General features: G+C 39.2%; 1 pseudogene; it reads left to right on the forward strand.

Annotated features, from left to right (window-relative positions):
- Positions 1-4,064: 4,064 nt before the first annotated feature.
- LOC125152606 (vomeronasal type-1 receptor 2-like) lies at positions 4,065-5,724 on the forward strand (annotated as a pseudogene).
- The last annotated feature ends 5,066 nt before the right edge of the window (positions 5,725-10,790 follow it).

A 10,790-nucleotide genomic window follows, 5' to 3' on the forward strand; every position in this document is an offset into this window, starting at 1 on the left:
TTTCACATCCTCTCTATTATGTGACTGCCCCTTCCAGGGCTTAAATCTCTGCGAGGAGTGAATTAAAAAGTAACTACACGTTGTCTAACAGTTTACAACAGTTTATAGGTATCTTGTCATTTTAGACAGTTGTGTATTCCTGTTGTGTATTCCTTCTGCAGCGTGCAGAGACGATCCTGGACACAATAAGGTCAGGGCTCCAGAGAACAAAAGGGCTGACTTAAAAAACAAAACAAAACATGGAGTGATTAGAGCACAGGGGTTCAGCTCCCACCAACTGGGATTTTCAGAAAGAGCCAAATGACATGAAAAGGTGGACGAGGGAGCTTAAAAAGACACAAAGGTGCTTACCAAGGCAAGGATGCCTTGGGTAGACCTCACCTCTGGGGAAATTCTGGAGATGTTGTTCCTGTAAATGTGCTGGACCCACTGCTTGTATCTTAAAAGCTTGAAAACTAGGGAGATACTGCCCCAGGGCATGAATTCCCAAATGTCTGACAGGAGGGAAGGTTAAAAGTGGTGATTGGGTGATCTTGGTATTCAGCACCCCCAGTCATGTTTCTATGTGATGTTTTCATGGTTCAGTCAGTCACAGGAAGATTGAAAGTGGTATTTACCACCAAGTTATGATTGGGCAGCTGACTGTTAGAGAGGCACGCAGAGCCTCTATTTTAAGTTCTATCATCTTGGAGTTCCTGGGGCCAATCGTGATGTCCTGGAAGACACTCAAGAAGCAGGTGCTGCCAATGGATACACCACTGGCCACTCGGAACATACAAAACAAGTTGCATCAAAACTCAATGAGGATGTTTTTGTGCCCATTCTTCAGTATTCTGTAAGATTTTTACAGTCACATTGATAGTTTGAAGAAACTGATCGTACCTATATCAGGATCAAACTAAATTTATAAATTAGCTAAAGGAGAATTGACCTTTCTATAATATTGAGTTTTTCCACCCAAGAACATGATGTAAATTTCCATTCATTTATTCCTCCTTTCCTATATTTCAGGAATTTTTTTCCCCCATATAGGCTTTACACATTTTTGTTAGATTCATTCCTGGTTACTTTATTTCATTTTATTTCTTTACAACAACATTTGTTTGTATGTTTGTTCACTTATTTGAGAGAGAGAGAGAGAGAAAGGGGGTGAGAGAGAGAATCCCAAGCAAGCTCGATGCTCAGCACAACAAGACACAGGGCTCAATCCCATGACCCTAGGATCACAACCTGAGCTGAAATTAAAAGTCATATTCTTAAGTGACTGAGTCCCCTATTCCCCTCTTTCATTTTATATTACACTTTTGTAATTGGAGACACTCCTGCCAAAACTCATAAATGATTCTTTGTTGTACATAGGCTATTGTACAAACATATGCTATGTACAGGGGCACCTGGTTGGCTTACTTGGTAGGGCCTGCCACTCTTGACCTCAGGATCATGACCCATCTTGGTTGTAGTGATTACTTAAAAATATAATCTTAAAAATAATACCCTATGTACAAAAGCCTATTGTTTTTGTATATCAGCAATATAACCCATTAGCATACTGAATTGTTTTTCCAAGTGGATTTTCTATAAGTTCCTTTATGTTTCCAGAGGTATACTTGTATCATATGAAAACATAATTCTAGGTCTTTCTTTCGAATTCCTCTGCCATTTTCAATGGCCCTGGCTAACCCTGCAACACAGTGATAAATAAATAGAACAGGTGATCACGTACTTTTTTTACTGTGGTTTTCTGGCCTTAGTGGAATATCTCTAGTGATTTCCTATGAGCAGGATGAAGACTTTGTTTTCTCAAGTTTGGAAATATTCTAAAGAATTTCCTAGTGTTTTGATTTCACATTCTTACATGATGAATTCTTCCAAAAAATGTTTTTGTAACTATGAGTAAGATTTCTTGAAAACTCTTCATAAATATGAAGCATACTAATGAACTTCCTAATAGTGAATCATTCTTGAATTGGAGACACAAATTTCTTTGCTCATCATATTTTTGTTTTATTTCTCAGGGGTTTGGGGCTATATTATTTTACATGGTACCATCTGTAGGAAAAGGTGACATCTTTCTGTGGTATTCTTTTTGGTACAAACTTTAGAATGCTTTAGTTTCAGAATTTTATGTGATGTATAAAGATAATTTGGAAATGTTACTTCCTCTTTGATGTTCTTGAATTGAGTAAGTAGCATTAGCTTACCTGGTATTTAAAAGAATGGAAGAATCTGGCGGCTAATCTGATCCAGGTGCTTTTATTCATAAGGGACTCTGATAAATGTCTTCCTCTTCTCTATGGGTTTTGATCCGTTTAAATTCCCTCCTACTGAAGTCAATTTTGGCAAAATGTATTTTCTTAGTAAATGTCCATTTTATGTAGGCTTTCTAGTTAATTTGTTTTGATTTGGAGAAGTGGAACAAGTTATTTTTAATCTCACTTACTGACCTCATATCCTTTATTTCACTTCATTGAAAATTTAAAATGAATTGCAGATATTGAAAATTTTAAACATAGAAAATCCTTCCTGAGTCATTTGGAGGATTCTTTCTCTCTACCCATAAGTTAAATGGTGGTGGTACTTGGGTCTGAAGACTAACAAAGAATTAGACAGGAGTAAAAGAAATTCTCAGGGAGGCACAGAATCCAATGAGGCTGGTCTTTAGTGGCTCAGACCTCAGCATTTCCTCCTTGCATGTGAGACCCTGTCTGCTTCCAGAAATAATGGAAAAGGAAGAGTCTCTCTCAAACACTCCAACGGTCCCTTTGGACCTGCTCACTACAAACTTCTAATAGATCCTGGTAATTAGAGTTTTTCAGAACCATTCTCAGTTCCCCAAGTGTTGAACTATCATTGTCACTACAGCTGATATAATGATGGCAATTCTTTGGGGAGGTGAGGTCACAGAATCACTAACCTCTATCTCAGGGTTTGGCTCCCTCCCTCCTACACATGCTTTGCCTGCTACTTTACACCCAGCTTCCAGTCCTGGCAGCAGGAAGGAGTCTGTGAGAATCTTCTAGTTTAGTGTGAGAGCACAGTCTCTAAGGTTGGGAGATGCGGCAGGAATCTGGGTAGGTGAGCATGTCTGGGAAAGAATCTTCTGGCACAGGCTGAGCTTGGGAGAGACTGCTCAATCAGTGCATGACTGCTGATGATGTAATTCACCAAAATCCTCATTGAAGGGGTGCTTTGTGTTTGATCCAAGTGCTGTCAGAGGCTGAATTTTATGCTGCTTCAAGATTATAATTTCAGGGAGCACTGGGGTGGCTCAGTCGTTTACACATCCAACTCTCAACCTCAGCTCAGTTCTTGATCTCAGGGTCATGAGTTCCAACCCCTCACTGGGCAGGGACAGACTACTTAAAAAAAGAAAATCATACTTTCAGAATTTGTCTGCTATTCAATGCCATGAGCAAGAGTCACAGAGACATTTTCAGGAGCAATACTGGGAGCCCTGGGAAGGCATGTATATGTTACAATAAGTATGATGGAACTAACTGAAATACCTGATTCACAGCAGAAACAGCGTGGCTGAATGCGAATTGCTGAAATTTACTCTTCTGTAACTTGAGTTTCATGTGCTTAATGGAGACAGTAAATGTGTCTCTACTGAAAATCTCTGTGGACTCTTGCTATGTGAGAGAATCTTCTTTCCTAAAACTAGGAAAGATCCTTTAAGAAAAAGATAACATCACTATAGAGGGTTTTAAAGAGCAAAGTATTAAGGACTTTATTTTTACATTTTAATTTCATTTTAAAATAATAAATTAATTAAAAATATAATCTCATCAAGAAAAAAAAAAAGCAATTTTAAGCCATGTTTCTTCTGGTGAAAATCACTTCAATAGTATTCCCAGCTCACCACTCACCTATCTTGTTTTTCAATTCATTAGATGCCCATGATTCCAAGTCTTCAAATTCCATATTGCAGATTTGTTTTATTTACTTATTTTAATAGCTTTTCCAAATCAAATATCGATTTGAGTTTCCATTTGTTTACTCTAAAACAAGAAACATACAGGGATGTGATCTTTAAATAGGATTAACTTATTTTATGCCCTAACATGCTTTATCACTATGTGGTATTTCATGTCCTATATGTTAGCACACAGTGCAGTTCAGCACAATAATTTGTTATGGATGCCATTGTCCTTTTGGTCCAGGAAAAAAATGAAATGAGTTCAGCTACTATCCTAACAGTTGTCTACATTAAAGAAATCTGACTGGCTCATATAAAACTATTCAGTGCAAGTATAATTTATTAAGACCTTTGAATCTTCACTCCTTAGTTATATTCGTTATAAAGGATACTTAAACAAAAGTGGGAAATGATCAAACCAGGTTTATTAAGTAAAATAAATTTAAAATATGAGAAGTCATCTGTATGTGTGTTTATGCCCATAACGAGGTTCCTGGCAGACTATAGTACAGTAGGAAGCATTCATGTCATTGCAACTAGGCTACCCAGGTTCAAATCCTGATTCTACTGGTAGTTACATGAGTCACTTAACTTCCCATGGTTAAATTCTCCGTGTCTATAGAATGAGAGTAATGTTAGTTCCTAACTCATAGGGCTGTGAATATTATATAAGTTACAATAGGGAAAGCAGTAATAACAGTGACCCACACATTGTAAGTGCTATAAAAAGACACACATGTAACTTTGGACATCTCTTAACAAAAGACAATATAGTTTAGATGTTCATTCTGAAGGGGAAGGAAAGGTAAGTGGACATTTTATTTTCCATGAAGTCTGAAACACCTTTTCAGGCAGAACTAGCTGCCTGTGAATTTGAATACTGTGTTCTAAATAATGATAGAATGGCCTCAGTGCATTTGTATATACAGTGATATTCCTATCCCACATTGTCATTAGAATCCTGGGCAATTTCTCCCTCTTCTATCATTAGATGTCCCTTTGCTTCAGAGGATGCAAGGCAAACCCATGAATTTGATTCTCAGGCACTTGACTGTAGCCAACTCCTTGCACATTCTCTCTAGAGGAATCCCAGAGACCATGGCACCTCTAGGGCTGAAACATTTCACCAATCATTATGGATGCTATGTTCTCTTATGTGTTCACAGAGTGGCCAGAGGTATGTCCATTTGTGTCTTTCAGGCCATCAAGATCAGCCCTGGGAACTCAAGGCAGACAGAGCTTAAAGTGAAAGCTCCAAAATACATTGGCCCCTCCACTATCCTGTGTAGGGTGTTCCGCATGTTCGTAAACATGTTTTTTTCCTATTTATATGACTGGTAAATGGAACAACAAAACTATTGCCAAAAGAAGTGGTTTGGTATATTCTGCTTCACAGCGTAGAGACAAGATCACAGGCTCATTAGATGCAGCAATGACATCTTTCCATGACATTTTGTGTTTGGGACACATGACCCTGCCCAGAAACTCCATGGTTTTTCTCCTTCACAGGCACAAACAGAAGGTCCAGGGTATCATTAGGAATAATCTCTCCCCGAGACCCTCCAGCAATACCATGAGACCAGAGCTACCCAAAGCATCCTTGTTTTGGTGACCACCTTTGTACGGTTTTATGCTGTTTTGTCCATCATTTGTTTACTTGGCTCTCTTGGATAATTCTAGTTGGTGGCTGGTGAATGTCGCTGTACTAATCACTGCGTGTTTTTCAATACTAGCCCTTTGTTCTCATGAACCATGACCCCACTATATTCAGGCTGTATCTTGTCTTCTGTGGAGGAAATACTTAATTCCCTATTTCATCAGGGAATTATGAATCTTCTTCCACCTGTTCAGTCGTGGATGCATTGAGACCTCAAAGAATGTTAAGAACAAACATGTGCCATCTTCATTGCAGAGAGGGGTGAACAGAACACATTGACACTAGCCTAATATGAAGTAGTAAAGAGTATGGTACGTGAAATCTTCTGTAATCAATATGTGTGTACTTTTATAATTGTATTTTATTATTGGCAATAGTGCCTAAGTTAAGATTCCATAAAAGAGTCCTGAAATACTGTGAACATACTGGAAATATGTTTGAATGTGTAACTTTCAAATTAAGATATTAAATTTTCCAAGACATTAAATTCCAATTATCCAGGAATTGTAAATCCTGATTTGTGATGCAAATGGCCTGGGGTGAAGGTGGAGGGAAAACTAGGTTTTACTTATTGTTGGCTTTGGAGGCTATGTTGTGAATATTATGCCTCATATCTAAGAGAAATTGGAGATGTTTCAATATGATAATGTTTATGGAGCAAGATGAGGGTATGAAAATATTTTCTGCTCAGCATTTGAAGAGTAAACTGCAGTGGACAAAGAAGAACATAGGAAGAGTTGTCAGCTAAATTTTCCAAAAAGTGCAGGTGTGAGGCAGCCAGTAAACAGATTGGGTATGTGGGAAAAGACTGAATGGACTGTTGAGATGTTTAGAAGGTAGACTGTTCTGTGTTAAATCTTGATGGCAGTTGGATGTGTTGGCTAGGAAGAGATTTCAAGATGAACTTCTGCTTTTCCAACCTGACAATACAAGATGTTACAGAGGACCATTTCATCAAGCTTGGTGCAGGAGACGAGTAGCAATTTGAAGGTGGAGTATATGAACATATTTTGTTTAACAAGGGTAGTATTGCTTTTGAAAACACCACCAAGGCAATGTAGACACCATTGAAAGGAGAAAAAGAAGAGAAAACTGCAACCTAGAACTATTTAAGGAGGGCCTGACTGGCTCAATCAGTATAGCATGCATCCCTTAATCTCTGGATTGTGACTTTGAGCTCCATATTGGGTGTAAAGATTACTTAAAAATAGAACATTTCTTAAATGAAATATTTTAGGGGTACCTAGGTGGCTCAGTCCATTGGAGATCTGACTTTGGCATGGGTCATGAACTCACCATTCGTGAGTTCCCCCACAGAACTTCAAAAAGGGGACTGGACACCTGTGAAAGCCACCTACATGATCAGATGGAATCACTCAGCAGCACAGCCTCTGGGGAGAGTTAGGAGTCTGTCTGGAGATTGAGTTCAGTCATATGGCCAATGATTTAATCATTCATGCCTAGGTAGTGACGCTTGGATTAAACACCTGGAGAAGATACTGGGAGTTTATTGGTGGGGGACAAAAGCTACTGTATGGGGAATCCTCCCAAACCGTGCTCTATGGATGCCTTCATCTGGATCTTTACTGCTATCCTTTACAATAAAATGAGAAATGACAAAACTAAAACAATTTAGTAATGAGTTTGCTGTCTTTTATTCCAGGGAAGACAACCCTTGATTGAGGGGAGGACAGAGCCTCACATGCAGTGAGTGGAGTGCTCTTCCAGGGGGATTTGGGGCAAGATTGAGTTTTAGAAGAGGCAGTGCAGAAACAGTGCATGATTGGCTGGGAGGTCAGGGATTTCCTTAGAAGGAAGACTAGCAGGTGTTTTCTAGGGCATGGTCAGCTACCTGAAACTGAGTTGGAGGATTGTGATTGGCTCCCTTGCTGGATGTGTCACATAAGAGCAGGCTGATTTAGGTTTAGATTTGTGATGTGAGTGGGGCCACTGGGTGGCCTCCATTTTTGTGGGTCCCAATATATGAGTTAACTTTATCAAGGATTATCATACATATAGCAATTTCCGAGTTCTGGGAGTCTTTCCAGCAAATATTGAAGACCAGGGCTCAGAGGAAGCCTTAAATTTGTAGTTGGCTTGTAGGAGGCTTGGGAATGCCTGACTTGTAACTGGTGTCTGAAGTGGGGGCAGTCCTGGAAAGGACTTTGCCCTTAACTTGTGGGGTCTCTACTAACACCAGATAAAGTCAGAATTACACTGAATCGCAGGACACCCAGTTGGTATCAGAGATTTGGCAACAGGAGGCAGGAGCTCTTTCAGGTTTGGCTATTATGTCCCTTTGATATGTCCCCATTTTTTTTTTTATTACTTCCTTACTCTTAACATTCTGCCATTACAAGATCCTCCGGTCACATCTTGTATTTTCCCTGCTCCTGCCATAGAATCAGCCATAATTACAAGGAGCCTTTTTTTTTTTTTTAAGAGAATAGTGTTAGAAACCAAGATGTGGGTGCTGAGTGTTCTTGCTACTGGGATGTCATTGCTGTTAAGACTCTCTGAGTAGACTGACCTGGGAATAACCTATTCACACCCATATCTATAGTTGTCTCTTTATCTGTCAGTTTATTTGCATAACTACAGCTAACTGTTCTCATACTTCAGGGTTCATTTTAGCCTTTCCCCCTTGCTTTTCTGTCCCTATCTGTATTTACCAAGTACTATGGCATCTTATGCCTTTGAAGAGTTTTGCATCTGTTTCTCTATGATCCCATGCTCTCTACATACTGCCTATAACCCCCTCCCTCTAGCCTCATTTGGAGCCCGCTCTATCACATGCCTGCAACCTTCCAACTCTGCCCCATTCACTTGCACCTGCAGTGGCAATGCTCACAGCACTTTAAAATATTGCATGTGGTAAATACCATTTTTGGGGGTTGTTGCAGGGATGGAATGAGTAAAAAAACGTGAAAAGTGCCCCCCATTTTCAGGCATCCAAGGTCAGGAGATTCCTGTATTCTTTCAACATGTGAGCACATTGTGGAGACACACATATGCATGCAGACTCTTTTAATGTAATTACATACACGGGACTGGGAATGTAGGAGTACGGGACGAGTGGGTGTAAACATGTGTGCTTGTATTTCACGAGTGTGTGCATGAGTGTGTTTGCTGTGAAGTGCATGTGAGTGTGAGTGGGTAAATGTATATGGCTGTGCATTTGAGTGTATGTTGCGCATATGCATGTGTGTTTGCATCTATGTGTAATGCTTGTGTGTGTGTGCGTGTGTGTGTTTGTGAACTAAGGGATGTCCGCCATCATGGTCTAGTGTCTGACTTGGAAATGTGGAGCATTTGATTACATATTTGTTTGTAGTGAAAACAAGGGATTAATTAGGATTTTCATGTCATTCTGGTGAATGTGCCTCTTTATGATTAGGAAATAGATTTCATTTTCCCCAGTCATATTGCTTGGTCTTGAAATTACTTTGATCTTAATATAGCTATTTTTTATAGCATTTGTTTATCTTTTGTTCAAGAGTTTACTTTGTGTCCTTAATTTGTGAATTTCTCATAGGAAATATTGTGTTGTCTTTAAAAAGTCCAATTGTCAGGGGCGCCTGGTTGGCTCACATGGTTATTGGTGTAAGACTCTTGATTTCAGCTCAGGTCATGATCTCATGGCTCTTGAAATGGAGCCCCATGTTGGGCCTACACTGACATCACAGAGCCTCCTTGAGTCTCTCTCTCTCAAAATAAATAAAACTAAAAAAAAAAAAAATCCAGTGACAATTTTGCTTTTCAATGGGCCTTTAGATGATTTCGTTTTACAGATAGATTTAAATTATTTTGCTCTTGCTTTTATAATGTCTCCTTTGCTCTATTCCCTCTCTTTCTGTCTTCTTTGAAATAACTGATTTTTACAGATGGTTTTAAATCCTTTACTGTGGTTCACTGTTGTTAGCTCTAAGTATTGCTTTTATTTGCTTTAGGGGTTATCCTACACAGATGACCACAGTATATCTTCACGTGCGTTTATACTTCTTCATACAGAGCATCCGACCTTTCCTTTCCACATGGACTTCCATTTCTCCACTCCTGCCCTGTGCTACCATTAGTATAGGTTTCTTTTACATATGCTATACACATATACGCTAGACTGTTAGTTTTTTTAACGAGGCTTAAAAATAGGGAAGACAGTTTTTATTTACCATATAGTTACTATTACTATATAGCGCTCTTAATTCCTTTGGGTAGATCAGGAGTCTGCCACCTACAGAACATGAGCCAAATGCAACCTACTGTCTGTTTTTTTTGTTTTTTGTTTTTTATTTATTTTTGGGACAGAGAGAGACAGAGCATGAACGGGGGAGGGGCAGAGAGAGAGGGAGACACAGAATCGGAAACAGGCTCCAGGCTCTGAGCCATCAGCCCAGAGCCCGACGCGGGGCTCGAACTCACGGACCGCGAGATCGTGACCTGGCTGAAGTCGGCCGCTTAACCAACTGCGCCACCCAGGCACCCCTACTGTCTGTTTTTAAGTGAAGTGTAACTGGAATGCAGCCACACTCATATTTAGGTGTTTTTGACTCAATAAGGACATACTGGAAGACTGGTAACAGAAACAGTATTGCCTACAAAGAATAAAATATTTACTATATGTTCCTTAAATAAATGTTTGCCGACCTTGCACATAGTCCCATTCTCATCACATCTGATTTAGTATAAAATTGGGATATGAAACATACTGAAAAGTCAATTTTATAGTCAAAATATTAGGCAACGCTGACACAAGACTTGTCTCAACTGGAATAAAACTAGGAATAATTGGGAATTACTAGGTCTTGAATTAGTGAGGAAAACATGAAATATGCGATATTGTTACTATTCAATTTGTAAGTACAGTATCTTCTTACATGTAAACAATTTTTTTGATGATATTGACATTGAAGATATAACTGGGGCATAAACGACCTGACTAGTATTACTTGGTACACATTCGTAAGTGGAAGAAGCAACATAACCTTGGCTGAGTATAAACGTAGACAACAGGAAAAGCATGTATCTTAACAAGTCCTGGGATCAACTCCCTAGACAGTTTTCACAAATGGTATTTACCATCTTTCCATTAATTCATTACCCCACCTCACTGCTGTGTTCTCTCAATAGTGGTAAGACTGCCATAAAGAAATAGGTCTGTGCATTCTCCAAACAGGTCATGGTTTTGGATCTATCACATATGCTCCTAAGCCTTCT

The sequence above is a fragment of the Prionailurus viverrinus genome, chromosome E2 (genome assembly GCF_022837055.1).
Source record: "Prionailurus viverrinus isolate Anna chromosome E2, UM_Priviv_1.0, whole genome shotgun sequence".
Lineage (NCBI taxonomy): Eukaryota > Metazoa > Chordata > Mammalia > Carnivora > Felidae > Prionailurus > Prionailurus viverrinus.